Source organism: Etheostoma spectabile, chromosome 1 (assembly GCF_008692095.1).
Source record: "Etheostoma spectabile isolate EspeVRDwgs_2016 chromosome 1, UIUC_Espe_1.0, whole genome shotgun sequence".
Classification (NCBI taxonomy): domain Eukaryota; kingdom Metazoa; phylum Chordata; class Actinopteri; order Perciformes; family Percidae; genus Etheostoma; species Etheostoma spectabile.
In genome coordinates, this window is record NC_045733.1 from 18,344,993 (window position 1) to 18,361,325 (window position 16,333).

General features: G+C 41.2%; 1 protein-coding gene across 2 annotated transcripts in view; it reads right to left on the reverse strand.

Moving 5' to 3' along the window:
- coro2ba (coronin, actin binding protein, 2Ba) overlaps window positions 1-16,333 on the reverse strand; it is a 55,811-nt gene that overhangs the window by 35,839 nt on the left and 3,639 nt on the right. Inside the window, exon 1 of one of the 2 annotated variants that reach the window (XM_032510501.1) lies at window positions 9,582-9,697. The exons of the other annotated variant lie outside the window; for it this stretch is intronic. The gene's annotated coding sequence lies outside the window, so the exon portion shown is untranslated. Of the gene's footprint in view, window positions 1-9,581; window positions 9,698-16,333 lie in introns of those variants that run through there. 2 annotated transcript variants of the gene reach the window in all.

Here is a 16,333-nt window from a genome sequence, read left to right on the forward strand (position 1 = left end):
ATCCAGGGCACAAAGCTCCCGTTCACCACATCCCAAAAATGCTCTATTGGGTTGAGATCTGGTGACTGTGGGGGCCATTTTACTACAGGAACTCATTGTCATGTTCAAGAAACCAATTTGAAATGATTCAAGCTTTGTGACATGGTGAATTATCCTGCTGGAAGAGCCATCAGAGGATGGGTGCATGGTGGCCATAAAGGGAGGACATGGTCAGAAACAATGCTCAGGAGACTGGCATTTAAACGATGCCCAATTGGCACTAAGGGCCTAAAGTGTGCCAAGAAAACATCCCCCACACCATTACACACCACCACCAGCCTGACAGTGGTAACAAGGCCTGATGGATCCATGTTCTCATTCTGTTTACGCCAAATTCTGACTCCACCATCTGAATGTCTCAACAGAATAAATACTCATCAGACCAGGCAACCTTTCAGTCTTCAACTGCCAATTTGTGTGAGCTCTTGCAAATTGTAGCCTCTTTTACCTAATTGTAGTGTAGATGAGTGGTACCTGGTGGGGTCTTCTGCTGTTGTAGCATCCGCCACAAGGTTGTGGTGTTGTGGCTTCACAAATGCTTGCTGCATACCTCGGTTGTAACGAGTCAAGTTGCTCTTCTAAGCTTGAATCAGTCGGCCCATTCTCCTCTGACCTCTAGCATCAACAAGGCATTTTCGCCCACAGGACTGTCGCATACTGGATGTTTTCCCTTTTCACACCATTCTTTGTAAACTAGAAATGGTTGTGCGTGAAAATCCCAGTAACTGAGCAGATAGTGAAATACTAGACCGGCCCGTCTGGCACAAAAAACATGCCACGCTCAAAATTGCTTAAATCACCTTTCTTTCCATTTGACGGTTTGGAGTTCAGGAGATTGTCTTGACAGCGACCACACCCCTAAATGCATTGAAGCAACTGCCATGTTATGGTTGATTAGATAATTGCATTAATGAGAAATTGAACAGTGTTCAATAATACCTTTGAGTGTATATTATATATATATATATATATATATATATATATAGATATATATATATGTTTGTTCACAGAGAAGGGGCGAAGCTAGGAGCAAACATTTCTTGACCGCAGCAGCGCAGTATTAACGCAATTATTTACTCCTCAGGTAACAATTACATTTGGTAACTGCAGTGCTAAGTGTATAGAACAAATGGAGAAGAAGAAAATAAAATAATTGCAATGCAATCGCAAGAGCATCATAGTGGCATCTCTCAGTGTTTAGTCCCTCGCGGCAGCACTTTGGACTGCTTACAGCTGCAATACTGCGTACTTCTTTACAAATTAAATAAATGTCAGTCTGACGTGCACTTTTTTTAGAGAACCAAAGTTTTTTGAAATGTCTAATTATAATATCTCTAGAAGTGTATTTTTTCAACTTTTGTTTTGTTAAAGGAGGGAAAGAAAATCACAATACTTCTGGAACTGCAAATAAATGGAAATTGCAAGACAAATCAAATCGGCACCTATGGTCGTAAAAGAATGGAATCGGGAAAAAAGATATCGTCCCAGCCCTACTGACCGCCATACGGGGGTGAGAAATAAAACAAACCACCAAACATTAGGTGTCGCCAAAGATGATAGAACATACCTCTAATGTGAGTTGACATGCACAAGCATGCAAGAACAGGAAACAAGCTGCTATTGTCAGCCTCATGCCTGGGAATATGATGTGGATAAATTTACAGTGGTTCCATGACACATCATCAAGCCTCCCAACCAGGAAGCTACTGTTTCAGTGAGAGAGAAATGACCACCCTAATTCTCACTGCAGTGGCACTGCATAGTTGACTGTATTGACCACTGCAGCTTCACTAGTGCAACAGTAGTGCAAACAAATAAAAACTCAACTGCATTCTTTTATCAGGGCCTCTATTTCTAAACCGAACAGAAGAGCTCAGTATATTGAGTCATGTCCCTTGCCTTGGGACTATTAAAGGAAGGATTGGTTTCTAGGGATGATTCCATTTTAATACAACGGGGGTCTTATGGGCATTATTCCTATTAGTTATAATTAACTGTAATTGTTTTTAAGAAATTTCGGAGTCCTGGGCCCATACATTGAGGTAATCTCTTCAACGCAGCGGTCCAGGGTTCAACTCCGACCTGCGGCCCTTCGCTGCATGTCATTCCCCCTCTCTCTCCCCTCTTCTCCCCTTTCATGTCTTCAGCTGTCCGGTCAAATGAAGGCCTACAATCCCCAAAAAATAATATAAAAAAAGAATAATAAAGACATTTTCTGAACCTGGGAACACGGCTACATACCCACACCAGTCTGATAGAAAAGAAATATAAGCAGTCAGACCATCAAACAGGTTGTAAAGAAACCAACATGTTCGCCAGATTAGTTAAAGTACCATTTTATTTAGTTGTGTTTCTGGTGTTTAGCCTAATCTTATGTAAGACATGGGGTGGAAAAATAACAGTAACAACTTTGCGTATAACACCGTTTTCTGTATAAATAAACATCCTACAGATGCTGCAAGCCATTCAATCTGTTTCAGTATGCGCAGACAGACTGTCTGAATAGAACGCCTGCTTGTGTTACAAGGGAGAGACTTAGAGAAAGAAAAATTAGCTTGACATAAGGCCGAAGGGACATTTACAAGAGAGAGAAGAGTCGGGAACAAATTGGAGATTTCACACTGTATGTAAATCATTAGTAGACTCTACTGATGCTTTAATATATCAGCCAAAAAGAAAGAAAGGATGACTCAGAAAAAGGAGCAGCTCAGAGTTGGACACAGGCGTGTATCCATCTAAGAGAATGACTTACTTGCGTTACATCTCCACAACTCATTAAACTAGTATTAAGTCTTACTGCGCAGTTTCTCAGCAATCGGGGTGAGGTAAATGCTTTCTCTTGAATGCAAATAAAAAGACTGTGGCAATTACTCTATTCTTTGGAATTAATTTAATGGAAGTCTTTGGAATGTACATCTTACTCACACTTAAGTTTGAATACCAAAAATGAGCATTTCAATGTACAAAATCCTTTACCACACAGCCTTTACTAAAAACAATCATACACACTGGCCCATCTGTATGTAAACCATCTGTCTCAATGCACGTATCGCCTTTTCCCCAGGCCCCAAACAGGAAGTACATCCTATGTCCTGATTGTTTAGACTGCACCAGCACACGCACGCACACATGCACGTACGCATGCATGCATAGACGCACACACCTAATCTCAGCTGGAGGTGAAAAGGGGATGCTGGTATTGGTCACTCTCTCCTGGCTTTGTTTCCGCTGGAAGATATTCACTAACAATTTCACATTATTCCCTCATTTTTTATTTTCATATCCTTCCAAAGGAGAATTAAAATGAACATTTTATCAACAAAAGCCAAACAAAGCTTCCCCTGTGCACTTGTTCACAATTCAAGTCATAATTTGGTGAGAAAGTCACAGAGACTCTTGTGTGAATGATTTGCAGTGGAGGAATGATTTACAGTGAAAAGAGTTTCCCAACTCTTTGGAAACACACTAAAGCCTTTTCACACATATTAAAAGTACAACTTTTACAGACAGTCTTCACACCACACAACACACACACACCACACACACACACACACACACACACACACACACACACAAAGAGTGCATAGCACTATCTTTGTGGGGACCTGCCATTGACATGCATTCTCTAGCCTCTACCTTAACCTTAACCATAAAATAAATGCCTAACCTTAACTCTACTTCACCTAACCTGATTTAACCCTAATCCTAAACCAGTCTTTACCCTCAAACAGCCCTTTAAAGTTGTGGGCTCCAGCATTTTGGCCCCCCAAAGTTGTTGGGACTCCACAAGTATATGAACTCCTGTTTTGACCCAACAAATATAGTTAAACACCCCCCCCCCCACCGACACACACACTCTAAGCAGGGTAGGAAGCTTTTGACAGGCAATGAGCTCATGAGATCTGAATGTCTTCCTGTGGTGATGCTTTTCTGTAGCTTCTCACAACTATTCCCCTTTTTCATTCGTTTTCTCACAGTGTGGTGCCCCTCTCTTCACACACACATACAACTTGTCTCCCCCCTGTCAAATCTTAGAATGGATATAGGAACAAAAAAGCTTAATTCTGGATCTAAGATTCTTAATATGCTAAACTGTTGTATATTTTTCTACTTCAGGAATAGCAGGTTTTAGGTTGCTAGGTTGGCGATTTAGTCTCAGATTAATGTGTCGTGTGTCTCTGTGTGTGAGAGTGTGGCAGCTAAACATTAAGCTTAACAAATGGCCAGGGTCTAAATCAGATAATTAAGAGTTATGGTGGGCACGGTGCCTGAGTAAGAATGTGTAATGTCACAGCCTCTGTACAGCTAATTTATAAATTTTTCTATTTTCAGTGAATAAAAAATCATATAAAAGCATATAATCACTGAGCTGTGTCAGAGATTTCATATCGTGAAACATATCTTAAATCATTTATGCTACGAGAGTTGAACAGCCTCACAGTTAACAGCAGACGCTGTACCATAAAACACTCTGAAATGGCTTCAGAAGTCTTTCAAACCACATTGGGAGCCTGACATCGGAGCGGAGTGGCCTCCTTCATAATGGGGTGTACGCAGATATGTAATTGCAAGCACACTTAACACAGCTGATGTTACTTTGAATTATATAGAATCACGTCAGCAGGGTTAAAATAAAGCGTTTGATCAAGAGAAACAGCATGTGCATGTGTGCTTTTAGCGCGTTGTAAGGGCTAAGTTAATGAAGACATTTTTTAGAAAGTGTGTAGAATTAGCACTCATCAAGTCTTCGATTTGCAATTGAGCTGACTTCTGGCACTCACGGTGAGGAGCAGGAGTATGTGGAGTTTTGATAAAAAGACACCAAAAAAATATTAAATTATAAACAAAACAAAAAACAACACATTTTGACATTAGCAGGTCTAAATCAGGGTTCAAATAACACCTAACTTCTTAAGCATCATTCAGGGATGTGTCCTAAATGTGTAAAGGTAGTTGCAATATCTTATTTGAGAGCAAGGCTTTTAGTTTGAGGGTGGAAGTTTATAATAGGATAAGGGCGAGGTTACGGGTGAAGTGCAGATGGTTAAGGTTAGAGTTATGAGCCAGTAAATGAATCAAGCATGATATAGGACTCCAAAGTATAGTATACACACCTAACTATGTGTGTTTATGGGTCCGTCCTCTGGGAACGGACAATCGTTATCACCACACTGACTGCCTTTAGTGTTAGCTTGGGAGGATTTTAGCTGGTGCTAAAGAAACAAAAAGGGGGCGTCAAAGGCCAGTCCTTCCCCTCCTCATCTTGGCCACTCCTCTCCTCCCTCAGCGTCCCTCTACTTCTATCCCACCCCCCTCCACAACCCTGGCACACTGCTCTTTTGGTGGTTTCCAACCAAAACAACTGGAGCATTTTAGGGGTTGCCATGCAAATCACAACTTTCTACAAAGGGTTATTCAAAGAAACGTCCAAATGGTATGTGCAACTTTTTTATGCCAGCAGCTTACTGCTGTGCTTGATGCACAGTTTAAGAGTTTGTAGATGCTCAGAAATTGCTTTGAATATGAAATAGAGTTCAGTCCTTCTGTGCTTTTATATCCCAACGTCTCTGGCTGGAGGTCACTTGGCAGACGGGGGTGGAGTGACCCAGCCTTTTGGAGAGGTCAGTTTTCTTGCACAGGGAAATCCCGCTGTGGCCATTATGCCTCTCACTTGAGCCTGTGGACTGAGACCTAACTAAAACTGACAGGAAGGTAACCTAGGGCAACGATCAACGCTAAAACTAGCTTCTGTTGTCCACTCTGTGTGTTGGAGGACACAAGTGGTCTTTCATTGAACAAACAGAAGGCAGAGTAGTTTTACTGTATGGGTTTGTTCTTACTAAGTTTATCTAATGTAAAGGAGAAGCTGTGAGCTGCAGGCTTTCATTGATCTACTTTGAGATGAGGTCAACAGCCATGAGGATTTAGACGCACACTATCACACAGTTTCATGTCAAAAGACAGCAGATAAACAGGTTTGTCCTTTTGCTGATATCACAAGATCTCTAATACTCGTGCCGATTTAGTAGTAGTAATGGAAGTTGTCACCCGCCAACACATGATGTGTCTGCCAACTCACAATTAGCCTTCACACCCACATCCACACACTCATGCACACAAAGACATACAAGGAACACAACGCAAATATGAACCGTTTCCAGATAAAGTAATATTAATCCCATGCTTTGCCCCAATGTGCTAGCTGTGTTGGCAGTTTTCTGCTACACTACTGAGATGCAGCGTGCTGTATGCAGCTCTAAGCATCATCTATGCAGTATTTGATTGGATCCTGGAAAATTCAAGTGAGCAGGCATCATCCATCTCCTTAGGAACTCAGCTGTGTTAGAAGAAGTCCAACATTTGGCAAAGTTACACCCAGAGACTGGCTTCTGCTCATAAACTTACAGTATAACTACATAAATGAAGGAATGCACTTACCCTCTGGCATAAACACAAATCATATTAGGATGTTCAATGTGAGGCATTATGATTTGTGGTAGCAATATATGGGATAACCCTCAGGCCCCAAAGAAATATTGCCAGAGACTAAAGTGGCTATGTTAAAAAGCTAAAGAGCTTATGGTCCCGTCTCACAGAGGACTGTAAGGCCCTGTTTGAAAGCAAAGGCCATGGATTTAAACATGCAATGACCTATTTCTCATGTCAGCATTTTGTCAAGGTGAGTGTGAGTAACAAATACATACACTGTACAATGTTTGCACATTAGTATTACTTTGAAAAAACAGCTCTGATGTACTTACCATACCCAATATATTATCTAGCTACAGTATCTTTAAAAAATTGTAAATACAGACATCAGAACAGTTACATGGAAGCATGTTAAAATGAATAATAAAAAATGTTTAGAAAATATTATTGTGAAAATGTTAGAATCTGGTTGTAAGTGTTGCTGTTGTGTGAAACACAACAGACTAACAAACACGTCCAGGCACCACCATTAATGTCATTTTCTTGGTCATAAGAATATGTTTTAAACATAAAAAAGATTTTCATTGTTTTTCACTTAATTTCCCAATCTGGCTGTATACTAAAAGTATTTTGGTATGCCATTTTTGTATGAACTACATGTCAATTCATATATCATGTGATAATCATATACATGCTTAGACTAAAAAGAAAAATCCCAGTGCACTGTAGTAGCATCATTTAAGAAATCAATGGAGTGGGTGTATAGGTTGTGAGCCTGACATTTGGGGTTTCCAATACACGTACATTTTCAATATTTAAAATCTGCAAATGCAGCAACATTTTGATTCTAATGAATTAATACACACTTCACTACTGAGATGCCAATTGAATTTTTGATAAGTCAGGTATGCAGACATGCTAATGAGACAGAGGAGACATCCAAGTGGCAATACTCCTCTATAATGCCCTAATGTGTGTGTAATTCTGTTTTGTTTAGTTGCTGGTATTCATAAGCAAACACAAAATAAACACTGCATTAGGCTGACATATGGCTAATTTAAAGAGATGACATTACTGTCCCAATTATGTACATGTGTGAATTTCTATGCGTAATGGAATCTTGGTCTGATACTAGTAGGCTCTGCAGGGACTGTCTCTCCAGAATATTGTCAGTCTGTATCTGTGGGCTAAGGGGTGAAGTCTGTTTAGCCCCGTCAGCAATAGAAGCTCTTGTTCTGTATCCATCCCAAGGTGACTTCTCTGTGTGCAGGCATATCCATGAAACAGCTCCCTAACACTCTCTCCTCTTGTTCTCCCACACACTCAGATACCACTTTAGATACCACTGGGCAATTGCTTTCATACATTTGTTTTTTCCACTCCTTCCTCTTCCTCATCTCATTTCCATAATTGCAGGAAGGAAATCAAAATGCAAACTGCAAAATGACAAAAATGATGGGTGTATTCATTAAAATCCTCGTCGCTGCCTTTGGCCTGGAGTTCAGTCAGGTTAGGCTTTGGCTCAGTGCCAACACACAAGCACCTGACCTTTCCCTCCTTTAGTTTTCAAAGTGGAGAACGTCCACACACACACTTCCCACACAATCTCTCTCACACACGGGCAGAACATTGCATTTTGGAGGACTGTCTGTGAATTTGTGTTAGAGATGAGCAGCCAGAAAACAAACTACACCATTCTGTGTTAACACCTTTTGTGTGGAACTGCAGGTGTGTGGCAGAAAGTAATAGGCCGTTGTCCTGTGTCTACAGTAGGTCATCTATTTCAGGCCAGGTTATTCTCTACATCGGAGTAGGTGTGCTAATTTCTCTCTGTGTCCTTTCCTGTTTCTCTCTTTCTCTATCTCTTTGTCTGTCTTTCTGCTCTCTTTTTCTCTTAATGAATAGAGGATTTAAGGGCTGCTTAAGGGTTAAGCACAGAGTTCAAACTCCAATACACACTTGGATGCACATAAACATCAGCAAGCTGGATGACACACCTACTTTAAGATCAGCTGACAGTTACACACACCCACACACACACACACACACACACCACACACACACACCACACACCACCACACACACACACACACACACACACACACACACACACACACACACACAACACTTGCTTGTCCCTTGAGAGGAAACTGCATGGACTTTTATCTACTCCCAGAAGATGTACCTAATCTTTTTGTGGCTTTGCTCGTGGGACCTGGTCTTAATCCGGTAATGGTGGCTGTGACCCATAATGTAACTGTTTTAACAGGTTTTTACATTAACATTTATTCATTTGACGCTTTTGCCAAAGTCATGTACAAATGGAAATACAATCCAAGTCACTGTAGATCAAGAAAAATCACAGCTAAGACTAAAGCACATGACACTGTCAAAATCTTAAAGTATTTATGTTGTCACGTGAAGTACTCCGAAATACACTGTAAGCCAGAATTGCATTTAACAATTGTAATCTTTAGTTAATTCGTATTCTAAATCCCTATTTGTCAAAGCCACCATGGTGCTTTAGGAGATATGTTTACTCTCTGCAGCTGTATTAAAACTAAACCCCAAACCTGCTTTCCAGCTCTCATATTGTTATTGATAGAAATGAACAAAACACCTAACCTGGTCGCAAAAGTTACACCAACACTAGGTCTCACAATCTTGCACATACAGTATAATAATTGAGTTGAAAGGTTAGTCTTACACAAAATACTTACGTATATAGTTTAATCTTCAAATTGGGGTCTAATATTGAATTTCTTATCTGATAATATTCTCATTTGAATAAAGTTAAAAAGCTCCTACACATATAAAAGAAAAACTTGCTTCAGCCTGCAATACGTGACACTCAGATAGATAACGTAATGTTATTGATTTTGATCATAACCAGACTGCATTTCTAATGGGAACACACATTAACACACATCCTCAAGGCAGCCAGCATCCTGACAACCGTGCACTATAACTCAAAAACTCACCCCCTTCACAGCAAAACATGCACGCACACACATGAGATTACAACCTTAAATAACCTTCACAGTCCAATCTAAACCTCAATCTTAATCACTGGTCACATCCTTAAACTTGCTCCTATCCAGAGCAGTTCTTACCTTTGTGACAGTCAGGCAGAATCAGTGGGTGAGGAGCAGGCCAGTGTCCCCTTCAAGCAGAGAGAAACGCCGCAGGAGTGGCCAGAGTGATGAGGAGAAAGGAGGGCAGCTCTGCTGAATATAGCAGAGAGAGGGAGAGAGAAAGAGGAGGGGACAGACAGTGGTAGTGTGTCTGGCTCACTAAATACGAAAGGCAGATTGCTGCTGCGTGAAGTAATGGCTGCAGCCGCGTGCGGTTGGTTACTACAAACAGGGAAAAGCGCCTCCCCGTTAGTTCCCCGCCTGCCTCCCTCCCCAACGGCACATACCAAACAAACACACACGCAACCACACACACACACACACAACACACAACAGATGATGCACTGCACACAATATCTGCCCTACTCTCTCACTTCGGTCTCTCGCAAGATTAGTGATGGGCTAATACCGCTTTGATGAGCAAGTCAGGCCGGGCTGCACGAGGAGGCGGAAGCAGTGCTTCCTGGGACAGGAGAGAGAGGACCTGCGAAAACGAGAGAGAAGGGAGGAGGGAGTTGGACACTGTGGTCGCAGGCTCTGCTTTAGGCATGGAGCAAGCTGCAACGTGTCATTCCGCTACCCACTGGGGTCTGGCTGGACTGAACCCAACTGCAAACCACCACCCTAGGTTGTGTGTCCCGTTGCCATATCTGTGACCTGGGGAGTTCTCATTCTGTTTACGCCAAATTCTGACTCCACCATCTGAATGTCTCAACAGAAATAAATACTCATCAGACCAGGCAACCTTTTTCCAGTCTTCAACTGTCCAATTTTGGTGAGCTCTTGCAAATTGTAGCCTCTTTTACCTAATTGTAGTGTAGATGAGTGGTACCTGGTGGGGTCTTCTGCTGTTGTAGCCCATCCGCCACAAGGTTGTGCGTGTTGTGGCTTCACAATGCGTTGCTGACATACCGCGGTGTAACGAGTCAAGTTGCTCTTCTAAGCTTGAATCAGTCGGCCCATTCTCCTCTGACCTCTAGCATCAACAAGGCATTTTCGCCCACAGGACTGTCGCATACTGGATGTTTTTCCCTTTTCACACCATTCTTTGTAAACCTAGAAATGGTTGTGCGTGAAAATCCCAGTAACTGAGCAGATAGTGAAATACTAGACCGGCCCGTCTGGCACAAAAAACATGCCACGCTCAAAATTGCTTAAATCACCTTTCTTTCCATTTTGACGGTTTGGAGTTCAGGAGATTGTCTGACCAGGACCACACCCCTAAATGCATTGAAGCAACTGCCATGTTATGGTTGATTAGATAATTGCATTAATGAGAAATTGAACAGTGTTCAAAATACCTTTGAGTGTATATATTATATAATATATTATATATATATATATATATATATATATGTTTGTTCACAGAGAAGGGGCGAAGCTAGGAGCAAACACTTTTCTTGACCGCAGCACGCAGTATTAACGCAATTATTTCTACTCCTCAGGTAACAATTACATTTGGTAACTGCAGTGCTAAGTGTATAGAACAAATGGAAGAAGAAAGAAAATAAAATAATTGCAATGCAATCGCAAGAGCATCATAGTGTGCATCTCTCAGTGTTTAGTCCCTCGCGGCAGCACTTTGGACTGCTTACAGCTGCAATACTGCGTACTTCTTTACAAATTAAATAAATGTCAGTCTGACGTGCACTTTTTTTAGAGAACCATAAGTTTTTTGAAATGTCTAATTATATAATATCTCTAGAAGTGTATTTTTCAACTTTTGTTTTTGTTAAAAGGAGGAAAAGAAAATCACAATACTTCTGGAACTGCAATAAATGGAAATTGCAAGACAAATCAAATCGGCACCTATGTGTCGTAAAAGAATGGAATCGGGAAAAAAGCATATCGTCCCAGCCCTACTGACCGCCATACGGGGTGTGAGAAATAAAACAAACCACAAAACATTAGGTGTCGCCAAAGATGATAGAACATACCTCTAATGTGAGTTGACATTGCACAAGCATGCAAGAACAGGAAACACAGCTGCTATTGTCAGCCTCATGCCTGGGAATATGATGTGGGATAAATTTACAGTGGATTCCATGACACATCATCAAGCCTCCCAACCAGGAAGCTACTGTTTCAGTGAGAAAATGGACCACCCTAATTCTCACTGCAGTGGCACTGCATAGTTGACATGTATTGACCACTGCAGCTTCACTAGTGCAACAGTAGTGCAAACAAATAAAAACTCAACTGCATTCTTTTATCAGGGCCTCTATTTACTAAACCGAACACTGAAGAGCTCAGTATATTGAGTCATGTCCCTTGCCTTGGGACTATTAAAGGGAAGGATTGGTTTCTAGGGATGATTCCATTTTAATACAACGCGGGTCTTATGGGCATTATTCCTATTAGTTATAATTAACTGTAATTTGTTTTTAAGAAATTTCGGAGTCCTGGGCCCATACATTGAGGTAATCTCTTCAACGCAGCGGTCCAGGGTTCAACTCCGACCTGCGGCCCTTCGCTGCATGTCATTCCCCCTCTCTCTCCCCTCTCTCTCCCCTTTCATGTCTTCAGCTGTCCGGTCAAATGAAGGCCTACAATCCCCAAAAAATAATATTAAAAAAAGAAATACATAAAGACATTTCTGAGACCTGGGAACACGGCTACATACCCACACCAGTCTGATAAGAAAAGAAATATAAGCAGTCAGACCATCAAACAGGTTGTAAAGAAACCAACATGTTCGCCAGATTAGTTAAAGTACCATTTTATTTAGTTGTGTTTCTGGTGTTTAGCCTAATCTTATTGATAGACATGGGGTGGAAAAAATAACAGTAACAACTTTGCGTATAACACCGTTTTCTGATATAAATAACATCCTTACAGATGCTGCAAGCCATTCAATCTGTTTCAGTATGCCGCAGACAGACTGTCTGAATAGAACGCCTCTTGTGTTACAAGGGAGAGACTTAGAGAAAGAAAAATTAGCTTGACATAAGGCCGAAGGGACATTTACAAGAGGAGAGAAGAGTCGGGAACAAATTGGAGATTTCACACTGATATGTAAATCATTAGTAGACTCTACTGATGCTTTAAATATATCAGCCAAAAAGAAAGAAAGGATGACTCAGAAAAAGGAGCACTGCTCAGAGTTGGACACAGGCTTTGTATCCATCTAAGAGAATGACTTACTTTGCGTTACATCTCCACAACTCATTTAAACTAGTATTAAGTCTTACTGCCAGTTTCTAGCAATCGGGGTGAGGTAAATGCTTTCTCTTGAATGCAAATAAAAAGACTGTTGGCAATTACTCTATTCTTTGGAATTAATTTAATTTGGAAGTCTTTGGAATGTACATCTTACTCACACTTAAGTTTGAATACCAAAACTATGAGCATTTCAATGTACAAAATCCCTTTTACCACACAGCCTTTACTTAAAAACAATCATACACACTGGCCCATCTGTATGTACACCCATCTGTCTCAATGCACGTATCGCCTTTTCCCCAGGCCCACAAACAGGAAGTACATCCTATGTCCTGATTGTTTAGACTGCACATGCACACGCACGCACACATGCACGTACGCATGCATGCATAGACGCACACACCTAATCTCAGCTGGAGGTGAAAAGGGGATGCTGGTATTGGTCACTCTCTCCTGGATCTTTGTTTCCGCTGGAAGATATTCACTAACAATTTCACATTATTCCCTCATTTTTTATTTTCATCATCCTTCCAAAGGAGAATTCAAAAATGAACAATTTTATCCAACAAAAGCCAAAACAAAGCTTTCCCCTGTGCACTTGTTTCACAATTCAAGTCATAATTTGGTGAGAAAGTCACAGAGACTCTTGTGTGAATGGATTTGCAGTGGAGGAATGATTTACAGTAGAAAGAAGTTTCCCAACTCTTTTGGAAACACACTACAGCCTTTTCACACATATTATAAAGTACAACTTTTACAGACAGTCTCTCACACACACACACACACACACACACACAAAAACCACACACACACACAAAGAGTGCATAGCACTATCTTTGTGGGGACCTGCCATTGACATGCATTCTCTAGCCTCTACCTTAACCTTAACATAAATAAATGCCTAACCTTAACTCTACTTCACCTAACCTGATTTTAACCCTAATCCTAAAACCAAGTCTTACCCTCAAACAGCCCTTAAAGTTGTGGGCTCCAGCATTTTGGCCCCCCAAGTTGTTGGGACCCAAAGTATAATGAAATCCTGTTTTGGACCAACAAATATAGTTAAACACCCCCCCCCCCCCGACACACACACTCTAAGCAGGGTAAGGAAGCTTTCTGACAGGCAATGAGCTCATGAGATCTGAATGTCTTCCTGTGGTGAATGCTTTTCTGTAGCTTTCTCACAACTATTTCCCCTTTTTCATCCGTTTTCTCACAGTGTGTCTGCCCTCTCTCTTCACACACACATACAACTTGCTCTCCCCCCTGTCAAATCTTAGAATGGATATAGGAAACAAAAAAAGCTTAATTCTGGATCTAAGATTCTTAATCTGCTAAACTGTTGTATATTTTTCTACTTCAGGAATAGCAGGTTTTAGGTTGCTAGGTTGGCGATTTAGCTCTCAGATTAATGTGTCAGTGTGTCTCTGTGTGTGAGAGTGTGCAGCTAAACATTAAGCTTAACAAATGGCCAGTGGTCTAAATCAGACTCAATTAAGAGTTATGGTGGGCACGGTGCCCTGAGTAAAGAATGTGTAAATGTCCACAGCCTCTGTACAGCTAATTTATAAATTTTTCTATTTTCAGTGAATAAAAAATACTATAAAAGCATATACTCACTGAGCTGTGTCAGAGATTTCATATCGTGAAACATATCTTAAATCATTTTATGCTACGAGAGTCTGAACAGCCTCACAGTTAACAGCAGACGCTGTACCATAAACACTCTGAAAATGGCTTTCAGACGTCTTTCAAACCACATGTGTGAGCCTGACATCGGAGCGGAGTGGGCCTCCTTCATAATTGGGGTGTACGCAGATATGTAATTGCAAGCACACTTAACACAGCTGGAATGTTACTTTGAATTATATAGAATTCACGTCAGCAGGGTTAAATATAAAGCGTTTGATCAAGAGAAACAAGCATGTGCATGTGTGCTTTTAGCGTTGTAAGGGCTAAGTTAATGAAGACATTTTGAGAAAGTGTGTAGAATGTAGCACTCATCAAGTCTTCAGATTTGCAATTGAGCTGACTTCTGGCACTCACGTGTGAGGAGCAGGAGTATGTGGAGTTTTGATAAAAAGACACCAAAAAAAATATTAAATTATTAAACAAAAACAAAACAACACATTTTGACATTAGCAGGTCTAAATCAGGGTTCAAATAACACCTAACTTCTTAAGCATTCATTCAGGGATGTGTCCTAAATGTGTAAAGGTAGTTGCAATATCTTATTTGAGAGCAAGGCTTTTAGTTTGAGGGTGGAAGTTATAATAGGATAAGGGCGAGGTTACGGGTGAAGTGCAGATGGTTAAGGTTAGAGTTATGAGCCAGTAAATGAATCAAGCATGATATAGGACTCCAAAGTATAGTAATACACACATAACTATGTGTGTTTATGGGTCCGTCCTCTGGGAACGGACAATCGTTTATCACCACACTGACTGCCTTTAGTGTTAGCTTGGGAGGATTTTAGCTGGTGCTAAAAGAAACAAAAAGGGGGCGTCAAAGGCCAGTCCTTCCCCTCCTCATCTTGGCCACTCCTCTCCTCCCTCAGCGTCCCTCTATCCTTCTATCCCACCCCCCTCCACAACCCTGGCACACTGCTCTTTTGGTGGTTTCCAACCAAAAACAACTGGAGCATTTTAGGGGTTGCCATGCAAATCACAACTTTCTAGTCAAAGGGGTATTCAAAAGAACAGTCCAAATGGTATGTGCAACTTTTTTTATGCCAGCAGCTTACTGCTGTGCTTGATGGCACAGTTTAAGAGTTTGCTAGATGCTCAGAAATTGCTTTGAATATGAAATAGAGTTCAGTCCTTCTGTGCTTTTATATCCCAACGTCTCTGGCTGGAGGTCACTTGGCAGACGGTGGGTGGAGTGACCCCAGCCTTTTGGAGAGGTCAGTTTCTTGCACAGGGAAATCCCGCTGTGGCCATTATGCCTCTCACTTGAGCCCTGTGGACTGAGACCTAACTAAAACTGACAGGAAGGTAACCTAGGGCAACGATCAACGCTAAAACTAGCTTCTGTTGTCCACTCTGTGTTGTTGGAGGACACAAGTGGTCTTTCATTGAACAAACAGAAGGCAGAGTAGTTTTACTGTATGGGTTTGTTCTTACTACGTTTATCTAATGTAAAGGAGAAGCTGTGAGCTGCAGGCTTTCATTGATCTACTTTGAGATGAGGTCAAACAGCCATGAGGATTTAGACGCACACTATCACACAGTTTCATGTCAAAAGACAGCAGATAAACAGGTTTGTCCTTTTGCTGATATCACAAGATCTCTAATACTCTGTGCCGATTTAGTAGTAGTAATGGAAGTTGTCCACCCGCCAACACATGATGTGTCTGCCAACTCACAATTATGCCTTCACACCCACATCCACACACTCATGCACACAAAGACATACAAGGAATCACAACGCAAATATGAACAGTTTCCAGATAAAGTAATATTAATCCCATGCTTTGCCCCAATGTGCTAGCTGTGTTGGCAGTTTTCTGCTACACTACTGAGAGCAGCGTGCTGTATGCAGCTCTAAGCATCATCTATGCAGTACTTTGT